Source organism: Nicotiana tabacum, chromosome 16 (genome assembly GCF_000715075.1).
Source record: "Nicotiana tabacum cultivar K326 chromosome 16, ASM71507v2, whole genome shotgun sequence".
Taxonomy (NCBI): Eukaryota; Viridiplantae; Streptophyta; class Magnoliopsida; order Solanales; family Solanaceae; genus Nicotiana; species Nicotiana tabacum.
Genome location: NC_134095.1, coordinates 159,854,072 through 159,875,355, shown reverse-complemented (window position 1 = coordinate 159,875,355; position 21,284 = coordinate 159,854,072). Strand labels below are relative to the sequence as shown.

Below are 21,284 nucleotides of genomic sequence, written 5' to 3'. Positions count from 1 at the left end.
TTCAGGTATATATATATCCTTTTAAATTCTATGTTGGAAAGAGATTCAATATGGTGAATAAATGGAGATTGAATTGAAATTCTGTTTTTATTGGTCCAAGTTCATCAATTTAAATTTCGTTTTTATTTTATGTTAGTTAATTAGTAGTGAATTCAATTTGATAGCTATGAGCTAATTATCTTACTTTGAAACTACTTTAAAGATTTGTAATAACATTAGCTCATTATCTCATTAGTTTAATCATATTAAATTGTCGAAGTAGGGAATATGGTATGAATGTTGGTCATTATTTAAATTTTGTTGTTGGTTAAGTAAGAAGTGATGTAGAGGGGCCAAGATAACTATAGTAGTGATATTTATTGTTACATAATGTTAAGATGATGATGTCGATAAGATAATAGATGTGTGTATAAAATTTGGTGAAAGATGACATGATATAGCTTGTTACGATGTTTAAAATATTATGAAGGTTTACAACATACAACTAAGCTGCATATAAGGTAATTTTATTGAATTGGCTTGTATAATAATTCCTTTCCTATAAACTCGAATGCCTATCTACCTTCTTAAAATAAATTAACCAAATAATTAGGCCTATTAGATTAAAAGCAAGCATATAAGAATGAAAAGAGATGTATAAGCATATATTGCCACACTTCATATCAATGATAATTAGAAGTAGAATTTGCATTAAATAAATAATAAAAATTCTCGGAAAATATTTCCTTCATGAATCATTTATTTTCAGTTTCATATGCAATTTATTCTTTGGCATATATATATATATATATATATATATATATATATATATATATATATGCAATTTATTCTTTGGCATATATATATATATATATATGTCATAAGATAGTATCAATCATATTTTTATTCTGTCCTTTGAATTTGAATAATTAGAATGAATATAATTTATATTCGGAAATTATAATTAATGGTCAACATTTAATAAATTGTGGATTCTTTTTCCAAAAAATTAAAGAGTATCTTAAAACGAGATTTCTCGTGATATAACAAATATTTTTGTGGAAATTCCTTAATATCATTACAAATATGTCACGCGATTAGGGATACGTTCGCGTACCCTGATTATATTTTAAAAAGCAAAAAATTCGGATTATGCGTACACGCAATTTCGAACGAATATTTAATAAAAGGATTTTTTTTTCAAAGACGTTAAATCAATTTCATAAAAAACCGAGATGTACGGTTCATTATTCAGAAAAACAAATATTCTGGATTCGACATAATTTCGAAAAATGATTACTCAATAAATATTATCAAAAGTTATTGTGTACACGTACGCGTGACACAATTCCGCATTTTTTAAATTTATAACACGAATATACGTACGCTTCGATTCAAAGAAGGGTTCTTAACCACAATAAGTAAAAACGGTAGAAAAATCACGTAATAAGAAGTTTTTTTTAATAAAAATCAAGATAATTAAGCCAATAATAAAACAGTTAAGCGACCGTGCTAGAACCACGGAATTCGGAAATGCCTAACACCTTCTTCCGGATTAACAGAATTCCTTACTCAGGATTTCTGGTTCGCAGAATAATAAACAGAGTCATATTCTCCTCGATTCAGGGATTAAAATTGGTGACTTGGGACGCCTTAAAATTCCCAGGTGGCGACTCTTAAATAATTAAATAAATCCCGTTTCGACTGTCCTTCAATTGGAGAAAACTCCCTTGCACCCTCGCGGGCGCGGCAAAGAGGAGGTGCGACAAGTAATAGTAATGTTGTATAAGTAAAGTAATGAGAGAGAAAATAATAATGAGTGTTGATTCATAAGAAAAGTCAAAATGCTTTGATAAATTGCATAATCGTTTTGAACATTGGAGATCTTATTGCGGGAATTGAAAAAAATGCGGAAAAAAATCATTTAGTAAATAAAACAGTGCTTGTTTTAGCCTTGCTACCCCTGAAACAAAAGTAAAATATAAGGCAATATACATACAAATATACAAATATATATATATATACTTTAAGCTAAACATCAACACCCCACACTTAAACTCTTGCTCGTTCTCGAGCAATGGGACTATCAAATAAACCCCCAACTACGTACAAGTCTCAATTATAGAGGAGCACCTTAACTTTTAACCACACACTATACCTTTGACTATGATTAATACCGGCACACAAGCATGAACACAAAAAATTTTACATTCTTCCCGTTTAAGCATGCCCAAGTATAACCCTTCAATTCAATTAATTTCAACAACATATTTGTCACCACCCAAACTCAAAAGCCGACTTGCAACCATTAAGAACCCTCAACTCATGCACTTACCCAACAAGAAAATTTACAACATCACTCATCATTCATGAGATCATGTGCCCTTACCAACAAACAAAAAAATGAATATAGATAGTCCACACATTCAAAATATACTTTTGAATATAGATTAAGGACATCGCACAATTGAACAAAATTCACACACTCTCACAAAGAGTTCATATGTATCCCGTGATCGTACCATAAGCTTGTCCGTAGTGTATATCTCTACTAGTTTAAGCTAGCCAAATCTAGGATCAATTAGGACTTTAAGTTTATAATGTAAGTTAAGGGACGGGTAGGATATATTTAGGAATAGTGACTAACCCTCCTAAGCACTTTAATACACTACACTCACAACTGAAGCACATATTCTTCTCAACTAATTCATTTGCCATATACAACATAGCCCTCTTTTCAATTAAGCACTTCTATACTTCCACTGGCACACATTATTAAGAATTAGAGATGTGTACTTTTTACATATTTTAACTATCATTTTTTTCTTTTCTTTTTTTTCCTCACACACTTCATAGATTAAACTTCATTGGCTAGTGACTTTTGATTTTAACTTTTAGTGCACCAACGGGCCTTTCCATGGTTCCACTCAAAAACTACTCCCCAATCTCTAACCTTACTTCTTTTAGCGACTAAGTGCCTTAGGAGGTAAAGGTTCAATCAATATCAAATTAAGAACAAAATAGGGGTATGGCTTATAATGTGGTTGCCAAAGAAAAGGTCTATAGGCTCAAAGGGGATAGCAACGAAAAATTTTATTTTTATGTGACAAGCACATCCATGATCAGGTAAGAAAATGCCTATGTCATCTCCTAGATTAACACAACTTACAATTTCGCTTCAATTAACACACGGGGCAAGTTCTAGACTACACAGGATAGCACAGAAAATCACAAATCCTCACACACACGTTGCACATGACTTAATCAAGACGGTTTTGTTAAACTCTCAAGTCAAGCAAGCACATATAATTGAGAAATTTAAGCAATATTGCACTATGTGGCATATAAGTCAAACAACTGATACAAGGCATCACAAAATAGACTATTTACTTTACTTAGGCTTCACAATTCAAATCAAATACACGGGAAAACATAATGTATGCCATAACCTAATGTGCCAGCATTAACCATGTCAATGAGTATCTCGGAGTGTTCAGTTTCTTCCTAAACTACTCCTAAAAAAAGTACGTGGTTCGAGCTACACCCTTGGAAAAGAACCGGCGCCCAAAGAAAAACCAAGGGATACTACCTAACTATCCTAAAAAAATCTTTTTGGTGTTTTTAGTCAGAGATTATCCCTCAAGAAAATTGTCCAAAAGATCCATCGTCGGGAAAAGTCCGAACTTTTTCACAATTTCTTTTTCAATTTTCATTTTTTTTACCTAGACTATGTCTCCTACGAGTTCTAAAAGAAAAACTAAATAAAAAATAGTTTTATACAATTACACTTTTTTATACAATTACACTTTAAAAAGTAGTTTTCCCACCCCACACTTATATTATGCATAGTCCTCGATGCATGATCATAGAGAAAAATATTAAAACAAGGGTGAGAAATACTCCCTGAGGCCCTCTCGGGCCTAGCTCGGACATGATCCTCAATATTAAGGGTCGGGGCGACCCCATACTTAATCTCAAACATGCTCCTTAGCTTCAACTTCGGGTACTCTAACTTTCCCTACTCTATAAAACAAAAACAACACGAAACTTGACACTATATAAAAAATTTAAAAATTAAAATACAGGTTGGGTTGCCTCCCAACAAGCGCCTTATTTATAGTCGCGGCACGACTCTATCACGTTCACCACTTTTCCTTCCACTTTGAGGATATGAATTGCGCCCCCAATTTTGCATCAATTTTTCTATCACGTTCCTGGGGTGGTGGTGTAAAAATAAAGGAACCAAGCAATAGATATCGCATCTTGCACTTCTTGGCCCTTAAGTGAGGAATGTCATTTTGTCTCCTTAGTGTGGCACATTTCAGAATATAAACACTTTGTTCCTTATCCATTGACTCCATATGCTTGACTGGATCAATTCCCATGTCACCAACCAAACACAATGTTGAAAAGTATTTAGAATGAGGTCCAATACGCTCCAAATCCAAAATTGCATCATTTTTGACATCCTCAATTTTTGCACTCTTCGTCAACCTTGGCATCATTAATAATATTTTGGTCGAATAGCTGGAATTCCTCTTTCCGCTCCACAAGCTGGCCAATATCCACAAAAATTGGTTGTGGGGCATCATACGCCTCAACCTTTTTATTCAATTTAGCCTGCATGTCATGGATATCTGAGCCAAATTGGTCTATCTCTTGCCTGAGCTCAGTTCTTCCTTCTATCAGTTGTTCTGCCATATTTGAAAGACCATCACGGAGAAACTCATGAGATTTTATCAGTTGAGCTTGTTCCTCTAGCCAAGATTGGCTTACTATATCTACTTCTTCAAAGTTATCTTCTTGTGGGAACTCGCTCCCTTCATCGAATTGAGGTTTTTCTTGGAAATTGGCCATTAATTCGTCCATTCTAGCCTAAAGTCTTTTGATCGTTAAGGCATCAAGGCTTTGTTGCTCGACTATTTGACTAATCATAATCTGTTGCTCTGCTATTTGCCTTATCATGTCCATAACACGAGCCATGCTTTCCATATCCTCCACTTCATTGCTCCTATCAAACTCATAAACATTATTAGAAACATTATAATAAGAACTCTGAGAAGGATAATAAGAATTAGGACTACCATCCCAATGGCCACCTTGACAACCACACACATTACAAAAATTCCACACATCAGATTGAGATGCACAATTTTGCCCTAAGTGCGGTCATCCACAATGCGGACAAGGATCACCATAATAAGAATAACCAATATTCGACCAATTATCATTCCAAGATGCCATATCAACAAAGATAGTAAATATTAAACTAAGATAAAAATTTAGAACTTGAATAGACCAAGAGTAAAAATCTAATCTAGTAGACAAGTTAATTTCTAGTTCCCGGCAACGGCGCCAAAAACTTGTTGCTCCCAAACGTGCACGTAAGTATACGTGGTCGACAAGTAATATAGGATTGTAAGTCCAGATATCGTACCCACAGGGACTTGTGATTAACTATCAACTAAATTAAACCAAACAATTAATCTATTCAAGTAAATTCAAAAGTATGAATATTTAACTAAAGATAATCTAGAGTAGTAAACTAAGAAACAATGGAAACAAATTGGCGAACTTAGACACGAATTCAATGGGAGAGAATATTCTAGAGCTATGGGTTAGCTAACAATCCCGTTGAGTTTTTCACTTAAATCGTCTAATTAATTTATCTGGTTTATTGGTTGACAGGGTTAATATTTCTCGTAGCCTTCTCCCGAAGTACAACTAGCCTATTCAAGCTAACCTAACGCCTATATTCCTATAGAATTAGAATTAACAAGAACGCATTTATAATTTCTGTATAGTAACCAAGCAAGGCGATTAGGTATATTCCTATCCTAACCGCAAATCCCCCCCCCCACCAGAGTTAAGATCTTGCTCTAATCAATCTTATATGCAATCTAGAATTCCCTCTCCCGAGTTCAATCCTAGATTCATAGATAGTATTCAATTGGTGATCAAGAAATCAAATAATTAAGCGCAAGATTAAATAAATAAATCAATATGATAAAATAATAAGAACAATTCAAGTTTCAAACTACAACGTTCATGTAGCACCCAACAACTCTAGAACAAATAAACTATGAAACTAAAAGAAGAGAAGAGAAAAAAAACTAGTTAGAAGCCTCCTCCAAGCGTGGTGTGTGTTCCCCACGTGAATTCTCCTACAAAGTATGTTAGATATCCTCAAAAGTGGCGTCCTCCCCTCAAAAATAGGTTTAGTCTTGCTTTTATACGTGTTGGGTAGGCCTAGGGCCGAAATAACCTTGTCCCGAGCGAAATTGTTGTGACCGCGCGTTCTATAGAAACTGCATATTCGAATCAACCATTTATGAAAGGCATCATCAATCAGAATAGAAGATCAATCAATCAGTATAAACGTGCAAGTGAAGATCCAAAGGCAAGAATCAAGGAGTATAATTGTTGTGACCGCGCGTTCTATAGAAACTGGATATTCGAATCAACCATTTACGGAAGGCATCATCAATCAGTATAGAAGATCAATCATCTACACAGAATATCTTTAGAGAATATTATTCTTAACGACTCGCAAGGAAAAGGAAATCAAGGAAGCAACGAAAGGAAAAATCCATTCTATTTCTGGAATAAAATCATCTTGATTGATTCTGAGAATCAACTCCCTTGGGTTGTCGTTCAATCATTTCACTGTCAAACTGTGAAGAATGGAGACAAACTTGTCATATATATTCTACAGAAGATTTCAAGGAAGGATATACTTTGATCGAACCAATTTCAATCTCTTCGTTCTACTTCAAACAAGCACTGCAGTCTGCTATAGATTTCCTGTGTAACTAAGAAGAGAAGAGAGAGAGAAAAGAACACTAGCGATACATTGTATCGATTATAAGAGAGAAGAACAAAGTTACCAAAAGCTATTGGTGTATAACAACATCAACCCATCTGTACTAAGCCATTTCATACTTGAAAGAGATCACCCTTGCAACCTAGGGGGATTGGACGTAGGATTCACTCTGAATTCGAACCAGTATAAAACATTCTGTGTCATTTACTTTCTGCAATTTATTTTCTTATATTTAGTTTTGAAAAGCCCACTCGACTAGAACGCAAGTTAGTCGACTACCTCGAAAAAGAAAAGAAAATTACAATTCACCCTCCCCCTCTCGAACTTTCAATTGGTATCAGAGCAGGTCTCACATTTTTTTCTTAACGGCTTGTGAGAAAAGATCATAGCAAATCAAGTAACTGTTGGAGCACTCTTTCAAGAAGAAACGTCGCAAGTCAGGCCACCATATTTCAATGGATAATACTTTTCTCACTGGAAAGTGCGAATGTAAATGTATGCAAAATCTTATGACGTCAAAGTATGGCGCGTTATCAAAAAGGGAAACTATCCACTACTAGCAACAACTTAACCACCCGTTGATCCTGAAGATATAGAAGAATACATAGACGAGCAAATGGCGGTCGTTCAGGTTAATACTAAGGCACACAAGTTGCTCTATATATACTATAAGTGGAGAAGAGTATGAGAAAATTTCAAGCTGTGATACAGCCTAAGAAATGTGGGACAAACTGGAAGTTACTTATGAAGGAACCAGCAAAGTGAAAGAAACTCGGATAAACATGTTGGTTCATGATTATGAAATCTTCCAGATGAAAGAAGGAGAATCCATTAAGGAAATATTTGTAAGATTCAACAAAATCATTGGGGATCTAAAAACCTTTGGTAAACCCTACTCAAGTGGTGATCAAGTTCGAAAAATCCTAAGGAGTTCCCACTTGGCAGACAAAAGTAGTCCCACTCGAATCTCAAGATTTAAACAAACTTTCATATGGTGAACTACGAGGAGATTATATAGCATTCGAGAAAACTCATCTCAAGAAAATAAGTCAAGAAGAAAAGAAGAAAACAGTTGCCTTCAAAACTACAACTGAAAGACCTGAAAATGATATCGATGATGACCCAGAAGCTCTTGAAAAAGAAATTGCCATGATATCAAGAAACATGGATGGATTGATGAGAAGGTATAGAAACACAAGAAGGGGAAGGATGCCATCTAGGCAAATTAGGCAATACAATGAACAAGACAAGAATGATGGAAAATGTTATGAGTGTGGAAAATATGGGCATGATCAAGCTGAATGTCTAGATCTTAAAAGAAAAGTCTCCATATAATTCAATAAAAACAAATCCTTTGGTAGCTTGAGTGATGAAGACAGTTCATAACACGAAGAAATAGCAAATTTGTGCTTCATGACTATTTTGGAAAACGACATGACCAGATACTCTGGTTGTTGGACTGATGAAGATGCATCAGACGATGAATGCAAGGAATATACTAAAAATTATTTCATGGCACGAAGTAAAACAAGCGAGGTAAGATCCTATAACTGTGATAAATGTAATGAATTGCAGGATATTCTTTATCTTACCCTGAAGGAGTCTCAAAAAATGTTGAATGAACTAAGGAAGCTCAATATGGAAAAGAAGAACTGGGAACTTAAGCTTGAAGCCTGTGAAATCGAAAGAGATGTACTTCAAAATGAAGTTCAGGAATTGCAAATGCAACTTAATGGCATGTACAAGTCCACTAGTCACAGTTCTGTCAAATCTAACCAGACAACTTATAAGTCAACTAGAAAAGGACTGGCTATAACTGAGTCCACAAGTACTAACACAAGTGGGAGATCAAAAACTATATCAATCCCTGTGTGTCTTTATTGTAACAAAGTTGGACATAAATACTCATTTTGTAAATTTCGTAAATCAAATATTTCAGGAAGGATTTGAAAACCCCAAAATAACCCAGATTCTAGTAAAACTAATCAACAAGGACCCAATCCAAGCAAGCTTGGGTACCTAAAAGAAGGTGATAATTTTATTTTGCAAGAACACCATAGAAAGAGTCGCAAAGGAAAATGGCATTTAGACAGTACGTGTTCTAGTCACATGACGGGCGACAAAAATCTGTTCAAAAATGTCACAAAAATAAATGGAGGAAATGTCAAATTTGGAGATGATTCAAGAGGAAAGATATTTGGTACTGGCACAGTTCCATTCAGCAATTATTATGATATTACAGAGGTATATCTTGTGGATGGACTCAATTACAATCGTCTAAATACAAGTCAGCTGTGTGATTCGGGGTACGAAGTTAAATTTAAGAAAACAGGATGTGCTATTGAGGATGAGGCATGTAAGATTATTCTTCCTAGTAAAAGGTATGGAAACGTCTACATTCTTGATGACATTGAAAATCTAGATAGACATATCTGTTTAGCATCCATATCTGATGATCCATGGCTCTGGCATAAAAACTTGGTCATGCAAGCATGCATCTAATTAAAAAGATCTCCAAGCATGATTTAGTTATTGGTCTTTCCAAGCTCAATTTTTCTAGAAATCATGTATGTGATGCATGTCAAATTGGTAAACAAACTAGAAACTCTTTCAAAACCAAGGACATTGTGTCTACTACCAAGCTTTTATAATTGTTTCACATGGCTCTATTTGGACCTACTAGAACCACCAGCATTGGAGGTAAACTATATACTTTTGTTATTGTTGATGACTACTCATGTTTTACATGGGTAATTTTCTTATCTCATAAATATGAAGCATTAAAAAAATGTGGGATTTTATGTAAAATAATTGAACGAGAAAGGGGGTATCTTATTGCAATTATTCAAAATGATCATGGAGGAGAATTTTGAAAGCAGAGCTTTTGAAAAATTTTGCAACGGTGGATACACTCATAATTTCTCAACACCTAGGTCACCACAGCAAAATGGAGTGGTTGAACGTAAGAATAGAACTCTACGGGATATGGAAAGAACTAGGATACTAGAACATTCCCTCCCAAATTATTTATGGGTAGAAGCAGTTAGCACAGCTTGTCACATTCTCAACATGTGCTTAATTCAACCTATTTTGAAGAATACTTGATGTCTGGCTATAATTCATGGTTTTGCACATTATATGCTTTGTGTTTTACTTACTTTAATGTTAAATTACACTTTGTTTAAGCGTAATGGAGTCTATTTTATGTGTAGGTGCATCAAAAATGAAAGTAGAGCTAAAGGGATGCTTAAACGTCAAAAGTGCGCTCGAGAACGATGAAAAGGAGAAGCCGGGCAAAAGCCAGCTCGACAGGATTTAGCCTGGTGAGGCCAGCTTAAAGCCAAGCCCAACCAGGCATTAGTCTGGCGACACCAGCTTAAAGCCAGTCCTAGCCAAGCGTTAGCCTGGCGATGCCAGCTTAAAGCCAGACAGAGGCTGGCGTTAGCCAGGCAACGCCAGGCCTAAGGCCAGGCCCAGTCCGAGTTTTGGAGGTTTTAATTGTTTCCTAGCTTGACTAGGAGTTGACCTACACGTTTAGGGATTGTCCCAAACATATAAATAGACCTAAAAACGCCACTTTGAAGGACTTTTGATACCAGAGGAAAGAATAGCACGTGGTGTTAGAACATATTTTAATGATGCAAATTAATATGCATGTGCAGGAGTTCAAAGAAGCAAAAAGGAACTATTGGAATTGTTATGTCGAACAAGGAAGGATATCATTCTCAAAGGAAGCTGCCCCAAATACTTACGATGCACAAGAAAAGAATCAACTCTACATTAGCAAAACAAGATTAGCTCCATGATTCTGGGAAATCAAATCTGCCATAATGGAATAAAGATTCAACACAATCCGTGACTGACGAGTCAGATCAAATCACTGAAGACCAATTAAAGCTAGAGGATCCGGACAGTAGTCAAGATCGGAAGGTCCAAAAATCAAGGAAGAATTCTGTCAAACCCGTCATTTGACAAAGGAAAAGATCTGAAGAGAAGCAACGGCTAATACTTTATTCTTGGAAAGAATCAACTCTTTCCAAGGATCAAAACCTTTGGGTTGGCAAGCCTTCACCATTCATCCGTGTATAAATTCATAGTGCAACTCCATCCTTAGTATACTTTGATCAAAACCAAAATAACTCTCTTCAATTTACTGCAAACAAGCATAATAGCCTATATAGATCTGTTGTGTAACAAGTCAGGGATAGAAAGAGAGCATACAACTGGTGAGGCATTGTATCAAACGAGTGCTACAAAACTGAGTGTCAAATATCAAATATGTACTCGAAATAAAACTCATTTGCTTGAAGAGAAATCCCTTGCAACCCAAGGGGACTGGATTAGGATTCACATTGAATCCGAACCAGTATAAAATTCTTGGTGTCTTTAATTTCTGCATTTACTTTCTACATATTACTTCGAATTTCTCTATCTGCAAGATTGCCATATTCAGTCGACTACTAAAGTTTTAAGTCAACTTATTACGATTAATTTTAATTATATACAATTCACCCCCCCCCCTCTTGTACTTTCAATTGGTATCAAAGCAAGTCTTACACTTTTGAATTTTGCTTAACAGCTTGTGAGAAAAAGATCATGGCAAATTCAGTTATCGTTGGAGCTCTATTTCAGGAAGGAAATTCTCAAGTAAGACCACCTTACTTCAATGGACAACACTTCTCCCACTAGAAAATCCACATGGAAATCTTCACCAAAGCATACGATGTCAAAGTATGGAGAGTTATCAAGAAGGGAAACTACCCATTGCCTGCCAGCACTCCACCGCTCGCTGACCCTGATGATATAGACTCATACTCAAAGGAGAAATTGGAAGCTGTACAGATAACCCACAAGGCAAGGAATCTGCTTCATAATGCAATAAGTGGTGAAGAATATGAAAATATTTCTAGTTGTGATACTACCAAAGAAATGTGAGACAAACTTGAAGTTACCTATGAAGGTGCCAGCAAGGTAAAGGAAACCCACATAAATATGCTAGTTCACGTCTATGAACTATTCTCAATGAATGAAGGAGAATCCATTGAAGAAATGTTTGCCCGGTTCAGTAAAATAATCAGTGACTTAAAAGCTTTTGGCAAACCATACACCAGTGGCGATCAAGTTAGGAAAATTCTCAGAAGTCTACCAACCACCTGGCAGACTAAAGTTGTCACTTTGGAATCTCAAGATCTTAACAAGTTATCATATAATGAACTACGAGGAGAGCTCATTGTTTTCGAAAGAACGCATCTGAAGAAGACAAATAAAGAGGAGAAGAAGAAAACTGTTGCATTCAAAGCTACTACTGAAGTTGCTGAGAATGAAATTGATGATCCTGAAGTTCTACAAGAGGAAATCGCTATGATGTCTAGAAACATGGATGGATTAATGAGAAGATATAGAAATACAAAGAAAGGAAGATTTCCACCAAGAAGATCTAGACAATACAATGAACAAGACAAGAACGATGAAAAATGCTATGAATGTGGAAAGTTTGGGCACATCCAAGCGGAGTGTCCAGAACTGAAGAGAAAGATCTCCAGAGGATTCAACAAGAATAGATCATTTGGAAGCTGGAGTGATGAGGATGACTCAGACCATGAAGAGATAGAAAATCTCTGCTTCATGACAATTCTAGAAAACGAGATCAACAAAACTTCAGGATGCTGGACAGATGAAGATGATTCAGACAATGAAAACTGTTTTATGGCAAAAGGATAAACTAGCGAGGTAAGATCTTATGACTGTGAAAGATGCAATGAATTGCAAGACATACTTGACTCCACCCTAAAAGAGTCTCAAAAGATGATGAACAAACTTAAGGGACTCACCAGGGAAGTCAAAGACTGGAAACTCAAACATGAAGTATGTGAAATTGAAAAAGACACACTTCAAGAAGAGTTTGAGGAATTGCAAATGCAGTTTAACAGCTTGCGTAAATCCACCAGTCACAGCTCTGTTAGGTCAAACCAGACGACTTACAAGTCGACTGGAAAAGAACCAATCAGAACTAGATCGACTAGTCGGTCGAACTAGTCGACTTACAAGTCAACTCGAAAAGAATCAGCAAATCCTATGATTGCTAATTCCAACTCTTATGAAAGACCTAAAAATAGGTCTGGGGTTAAATGTCATTATTGTAACAGAAGTGGGCATAAATATTCTGGTTGTCACTTTCGTAAATCTCATATGTCCGGATGGGTTTGGAAACTTAAGAACTCTGAATCCATTAATACTAACTCATCATGACCCAAGCAAGCTTGGGTACCTAAAAGAAAGTAATAATTCTGTATTGCAGTAACACCATAGAGTAAAGCGCAAAGGAAAATGGTATCTAGATAGTGCGTGTTCCAGTCACATGACAGGTGACAAAAGCCTATTTAAGGAAGTTACAAAGATTGACGGAGGGAGCGTCAAATTTGGAGATGATTCAAGAGGCAAAATAGTTGGCACTGGAACTATTCCTTTCAACAACAACTGTGACATTACTGAAGTATATCTAGTTGATGGATTAAACTATAATCTCCTCAGCATAAGTCAACTCTGTGACTCAGGATATGAGGTAAAATTTAAGAGAACTGGATGTGCCATCGAAGACGAATCGGGTAAAATAATTCTTCCTGAAAAAAGGTACGAAAATGTTTATATACTTGACGGTTTCGAAAATATAGATGGTCATTTCTTCCTAACCTCTATGTCTGATGATCCCTGGTTATGGCACAGAAGACTAGGTCATGCTAGCATGCATTTAATTGAGAAATTATCCAAACATGATCTAGTCATTGGGTTACCTAAATTGAATTTTTCTAGGACTCACATTTGTGATGCATGTCAGATGGGTAAGCAAACTAGAAACTCTTTCAAAAACAAAGACATAATGTCCACTTCAAAACCACTGCAATTACTTCATATGGACTTATTTGGATCTACTAGAACTGCTAGCATAGGAGGCAAGAAATATGCTTTTGTTATTGTTGATGACTTTTCACGTTTCACTTGGGTAATTTTCCTGTCTCACAAAGATGAAGCCTTAAGAAACTTTGAAGTTTTCTGCAAAAGGATTGAAAGAGAAAAAGGTTATCCAATCTCCATAATCCAAAGTGATCATGGAGGCGAGTTTGAAAGCAAGGCGTTTGAAGATTTCTGTAATGATCAAGGTTACACTCACAATTTCTCTGCTCCTCGCTCACCTCAACAAAATGGAGTTGTGGAAAGAAAAAATAGAACTCTTCAAGACATGGCAAGAACCATGTTGTTAGAACATTCTCTGCCAAATCATTTCTTGGCTGAAGGTATGAGTACTGCATGCCACATTCTCAATCGGTGTCTCATAAGGCCCATTCTAAAAAAGACTCCGTATGAACTCTGGAAAGGTAAGCGTCCTAACATCAGTTACTTTCATCCATTTGGAAGCAAGTGTTTCATTCATAACAATGGTAAGGACAATCTTGGAAAATTTGATCCAAGAAGTGACGAAGTTATTTTTCTTGGTTATTCTTTAAATAGCAGATCATTTAGAGTTTTTAATAAACGTACTTTGTGCGTTGAAGAATCAGTTCATGTTATTTTCAATGAAAATAATCCCTTGGTCGAGAAAGGCATTAATGCAGGTGACGAAGATCAAACTCAAGAAGTTCAGGACAAAGGAAAATCACAGGAGTCAACTAGTCTCACAGATGTAGTTGAGTCGATTGAACAAGTTAGCAACAACACTCCAGAATAATGTGTGGAGTCGACTACTAGCACTGTTCGACTAAATGAGTGGAGAAATGAAACTAAATATCCACAAAAATATATCATAGGGGATCCAAACGAAGGAATGAAGACCAGGGCTGCCCTTAAAAAGAAAGAAAATATTGCTCTAATCTCTTAAATAGAGCCAAAAAAGGTAGAGGAAGCTTTGAAGGACTCAAGCTGGGTGAAAGCCATGCAAGAGGAATTAGATCAATTCAGCAAGAATCAAGTATGGAAGCCGATACCCCGACCTGAAAATGTTTCCGTCATCGGAACAAAATGGGTGTTCAGAAACAAATTGAATGAAGAAGGACAAGTCATAAGGAACAAAGCCATATTAGTTGCCCAAGGCTATTCACAACAAGAAGGAGTCGACTACGATGAAACTTTTGCTCCAGTAGCTCGATTAGAGTCTATACGAATCCTGTTAGTGTATGCATCATTTAAAGGATTCAGATTGTTTCAAATGGATGTCAAAAGCGTCTTTCTAAATGGATTCATCGAAGAGGAAGTTTTTGTGAAACAACCTCCAGGCTTTGAAGACTCAAAATTCCCTTATCATGTGTACAAGCTTACTAAGGCCCTATACGGACTGAAACAGGCTCCACGTGCTTGGTATGACAGGTTAAGTACCTTCCTTGTTGATCATGGGTTCACCAGAGGTAAAATTGATACTACTCTATTCATTAAACGATCAACAGAAGGTAATCTCATCATTCAAATTTATGTTGATGATATTATTTTTGGTAGTGCTAACTCTCTTATGTGCAAGGAATTTGCAAACCTCATGCAAAGTGAATTTGAAATGAGCATGATGGGTGAACTCACATTTTTCCTTGGGCTTCAAATTCATCAATTTGAAGAGGGAACTTTCATCTGTCAAACTAAATATACCAAGGAGCTGATCCAAAAATTTGGCATTAGCAATGCAAAATCAATTGGGACTCCTATGAGTCCAGCTACAAATTTGGATAAGGATGAATAGGGTACTCCAGTTGATGAAACCAAATACAGAGGAATGATTGTATCTCTACTGTATCTAACCGCTAGTCAACCAGATATTATGTTCAGCATTTGTAAATGTGCCAGGTTTTAGTCGGCTCCCAAGGAGTCACATCTAACTACTGTAAAAAGAATTATTCGATATCTTATTGGCACAATATCTCATGGATTGTGGTATCCTCGCTCTAACTTGTTTAAATTAGAAGGTTTCTCAAATGCAGATTTAACAGGTGATAAAAAAGACAGGAAAAGCACGAGTGGCACTTGTCAATTACTAGGAAAGGCCTTAATATCCTGGAACAGTAAAAAACAAGCATCAGTCGCCTTGTTGACTACTGAAGCTGAGTACATAGCCGTTGCTCAATGTTGTGCACAACTGCTGTGGATGTCCCATCAATTGGGTGACTATGAACTTTCTTTTAAACCTATACAAATCTTTTGTGATAATTCTAGTGCAATTTGTCTTTCTAAAAATCCTGTGCATCTCTCTAGAGCAAAGCATGTAGACATTAAACATCATTTTATTAGAGATCATGTTCTTAAAGGTGACATAGAATTAGCTTTTGTTGGCACCTCTGCCCAATTATTTTTACTAAATCATTGTTGGAAGATAGATTTTTTTCTTTGAGAGAATTACTTGGCATTATCTATTTTTCAAAAAATTATTAGGACCAAATTGTTACTTTTCAAAAACTTGTCATAATTGCTCTTTTTCAGTGCATTAATTATGCCGTCAGTCTTTTCCCTCTCATTTTAGTCTGTTTTCCATCAGTTTGCAGCCGAAGTGGAAAGCCAATGACACCCTTTCCTTTTCTGTATTCAACCGTCAAATCTCCTCTCTTTAAGTTAGTCCTTTTCCGTCTCTTTCATCTCCACCATCTCCCTCAACCTCTACAACTCCCTCTTCTACCTGTACCAACCCTCTCTTCTTCCATGGCAAAATCTTCCAAAAACCCATCTGCTTCCACCAGGAAAAGTACCCGCTCAAAAACAAAACCCTCTTCCGCGCCTCCTGAACAAGTAGACTTAGGGTCTGATCGTTCTAAGGTCTATGCCTCTTCTCAAGGAGTGTCTTCTCTAGTATGGGGTATGTGAGTATCAAGGGTTTCTGGGTCAAGAAGGGTGACAGTGATGTAAAGCCAACCCCTGTGGAAACCAAGCCTTCGCCTGATGTTCTTCCCTCTCCCATTCTTGTAGACCTAAATGAAAAGTTCAGTTCTATTGACTCTCAACTCTTAGACATCAAGACTCTCATGTCAGCCACACAGTCGACTGTGGATGTTATTCATGTTATTTCTAAGGAAATAAGGTCAGATGTGTCTAAAATCAGGGTGGTTGTGCAAAGGGTAAGGGAGAATGCGGTTAAAGCCTTCAAGAAGGTGCATGACAGGCTGGATGGAATGAGCATTGCTTCCAACACCAACTTTGAATAGTTGAAAGAGGAAATCTACAACACTCTTACCTTCTTTCTGCGTCGATGAGATGGATGTGGTCTACAGACAATTTTTCTTTTGTTTTAAACTTGTTTTGGTTGTGGTTGGGCTATGCCCGTGGATGTTTTTCTTTTCTCTTTTGCGTATGTGGATATTATTTTTGCTACTCCCTCTTTGATGATGTCAAAAAAGGGAGAATATATATATTCTAGACTATTAACGCTCTATATGCAGGTTCAAGTCGATTATGTATATACTCTCTATTCATTATACAGGTTAAGTCGACTATGCTACATGCATAGATTGTACCTCTTATTCATTGAACTAGGTTAAGTCAACTATGATGCCCATGCATAGACAATAATATATAGGTACAAGTCGACTGCACACATTGAGGGGGAGATCAAGTTCAGTTGACTACACATATTGAGGGGGAGCCAAGTCGGCCAGTCCTAAACAGGGAAGTCAACTGTTGTTTATCCCTTTACATATATGTATATTATTTTGACATCATCAAAAAGGGGGAGATTGTTAGAACATATTTTAATGATGCAAATTAATATGCATGTGAAGGAGTTCAAAGAAGCAAAAAGGAACTATTGGAATTACTATGTCGAACAAGGAAGGATATCATTCTCAAAGGAAGCTGCCCCAAATACTCACGATGCACAAGAAAAGAATCAACTCTACATCAACAAAACAGGATTAACTCCTTGATTCTAGAAAATCAAATCTGCCATAACGGAATAAAGATTTAACACAATCCATGATTGACGAGTCAGATCAAATCACTGAAGACCAATTAAAGCTAGAGGATCCGGACAGCAGTCATGATCGGAAGGTCCAAAAATCAAGGAAGAATTCTGTCAAACCCGTCATTTTCCAAAGGAAAAGATCTGAAGAGAAGCAACGCTAGTACTTTATTCTTGGAAAGAATCAACTCTTTCCAAGGATCAAAACCCTTGGGTTGACAAGCCTTCACCATTCATCCGTGTATAAATTCATAGTGCAACTCCATCCTTAGTATACTTTGATCGAACCAAAATAACTCTCTTCAATATACTGCAAACAACCATAGTAGCCTATATAGATCTGCTGTGTAACAAGTCAGGGATAGAAAGAGAGCATACAATTGGTGAGGCATTGTATCAAACGAGTGCCACAAAACTGAGCGACAAATATCAAATCTGTACTTGAAAGAAAACTCATTTTCTTGAAGAGAAATCCCTTGCAACCCAAGGGGACTAGATTAGGATTCACATTGAATTCGAACCAGTATAAAATTCTTGGTGTCTTTAATTTCTGCATTTACTTTCTGCATATTACTTCGAATTTCTCTATCTGCAAGATTGCCATATTCAGTCGACTACTAAAGTTTTAAGTCAACTTATTACGATTAATTTTAATTATATACAATTCACCCCCCCCCCTCTTGTACTTTCACGTGGAACACTACTTGGGAGTTCAAATCATTGATTTTTACATCCCTCTATCTTTACTCTGTAATTAATTATGCAAATTACTTTGGATATTGTTACTATGAGTATGAGTAGCTAAAATTATAATCTAGGATTTTGATGGAACCTGTTGAAGGATGATTTTCTCATTATGTTAACATATATTTGCCATAGTATTATCTCTATTTGTTCAACTATATGCTTATTGTTGTTGATTGAAGGGCCTCAATTAACTGTTCCTATTTAGTATGAATTACTCGGGAGAGTGTTCATATTTAGGTAGTTGTTGAACATCATCACTCCTAACGTATATGAGGGATCAATATGAAGGGTTTAAATGTGGGATTAGGGATAACGAAATATGGGGTGCGATCTAAGTGAGCTGTACTTAAGGCTAGCTAGCGTAATTTGGGAGAATATGTCTAGTATATTGTTGTAATTACTGGGGAGAGAGTTACGACAGTCAGAGTTCTCATGATCAATAGAGAAGACTTAGGCAAATTTATAGCAAACATAGAGGAAAGGATTCCGACAATAGGGGAAATCAGAACCTTAGATCATTCCCATTCTTGCTTACAAACCATTAGTAGTTAGTTATTAATTATTGCATTTTCATTACGTAATACTTAGTTAGTAAACATCCAACCTATTGCTTAAATATCTCCGAAAATTGAATACGTGAATTTGTGTAAGTCCAATAGTTGTGATTGATAGGTTAATTCCCTGTGAGATTCGACTCCAGACTTGTTTGCAGTGGCCGCTTTGTCCTTTTTATAAGGCATAGTTGGGCATGATTAAATTTTGGCACCGTTGCTGGGGAATTAACGGTGTTATTGATTGCAGTTAAAAGAAGTGTAAAAAAAATTCTTAGTGCAGTCAATTTTCTTTAATTTAAACTGATCATTGAAATTCTAACATTTGTAGTCTTGGGTGTTATAGGTGCATGCCTAGAAACTCCTCAAGAACTGGTGAGTTATTTGAAGCATTATCAGATCCTGTGAAAGTTTTCAAGGCATTAAATCGTGCAAACAAGAAAGGCAAACCACGACAGAACTCATCAGAACAAATCGAACCAGACATGGAAGACGATCATCTAAACAACAGAAACAACGAGAATGATACAAACAATCAGGGTGTGGTACCTCTTGTGCCAGAAGCAGCATTGTATGATTGGGCGCAACCCACCGTTGACAACTTAGCAACTACAATTGTAGTCCCTCAGATACAAGCAGAATCATTCCAAATCACAAATAACATGCTACAGTTGTTACAAACAAGGGACTATTCTCTGGGTCATACGTTGAAGATCATCAACAGCATCTAAAAAATTTCCTATAAATCTATGCCATGCAGAGGCAACATAACGTGACACCGAAAGGAATACGACTGTTGTTGTTTCCATTCTCACTGACGGGAGTGGCTCAGACTTGGCTTAACTCACTCCCCTTAAACTCCATTACTACTTGAGAGAAATTAGTCAAGCAATTTGTGAACAAATTTCACCCACCCAACAAGACTGCTCAGCAAATTGATGAGATATTAAGCTTCAGACAGAAACCAACAGAGACATTACAAGAAATGTGGGAGAGGTTCAAGGGTCTGCTGGTTACGTGTCCACATCATGGTATTCCGGAGCAAATGTTGGGGCAGAGGTTTTACATGGGTTTGGCAGATAACTTGAAAGCCAATGTTGATGCTTCAACAGGTGGAGCATTTTTGAGCAAGACATTCAGAGAAAGCAAGATCCTACTTGACAAGATGGCACAAAACTCATGATGGACAACAAGAAATGCTCAAATCACTCATGTGATTCACTCGGTGGCTTTAGACCCGACTAACTCCATAGCTGAAAATATGGCCACTCTACTAATGCAAATGAGCATCCTTACCTAAAAGGTTGATGAATCAGGCTAGAAGCAGCAGGTACACATAGTTGATGCAACTAATGGGGGCTTATGTACATCATGCATTAATCAACCATATGACTGCTCGTGGAGTGCGGAAGGTGATAATCGATATTAATATTAGGAGAACATGAATTATGTAGCCAACTGTAGGGGACAGAGACCGGGTGGTCAGAATTGAGGTCAGCAGAATTAATATAGACCAGCTCTACAGCAGTCAGCAGCAGTACAACAACAACAACAATCTTGGGGCTATGCGACCACAGGGTCAAGTGGTGCCTTACCAAAGGCAACAGGGTTACAACCAGCAAAATCAATAACAGGCTTATTAACAACCTCAACAGCAACAAACTGTGAGACACGAAGATGGGTTTGCTAAACTTGAGGGAATGATGCAACAAGTGATTGGGTCCACTAGAAAACTAACCGACAAAGTAGACTCACATGAATCAGCGATAAAGAATATTGAGATTCAATTAGGCCAGATTTCGATGGCTTTAAATAATCGCACACATGGGACGTTACCTGTAGATACACAAATCAATCCAAAAGAGCAGGGCCCGAAGCAGCTTATGGTAGTGAGTCTCTGAAATGCTAGAGACCTAGATCCGGAGCAAGAAATTGTTCACGAAAGCAGACCGACTGAGACACTAGTGCCAGTACCTATTGAGATAGATGATTCAGTAGGGTTAACTGAGGTGACGGTACAGCATGCACAAAAGAACACCAACAAAGAAGAAGAGGTTGTGAAAGAAACTAAGGTTGCACCGGAACCGACAGTAGAAGAAGTGCTTGAACAAGAAAAAATTCAAATCACAGGGAAGAAGCAACCTCCAGCACCATTCCCATAGAGATTGGCCAAGTATTAAAAAGATGAGCAGTACAAGAAATTCTTGGAGATGTTGAAGCAAATTCAAGTAAACATTCCATTGATTGATGCTTTAAAGGAGAT

General features: G+C 36.7%; 1 non-coding gene across 1 annotated transcript; it reads right to left on the bottom strand.

The window, feature by feature from the left end:
* Window positions 1-19,950: 19,950 nt before the first annotated feature.
* Window positions 19,951-20,056, bottom strand: LOC142170835 (small nucleolar RNA R71). Its single transcript, XR_012700448.1, has one exon. It is a non-coding gene; the product is annotated as a small nucleolar RNA R71 (small nucleolar RNA).
* Window positions 20,057-21,284: the final 1,228 nt, after the last annotated feature.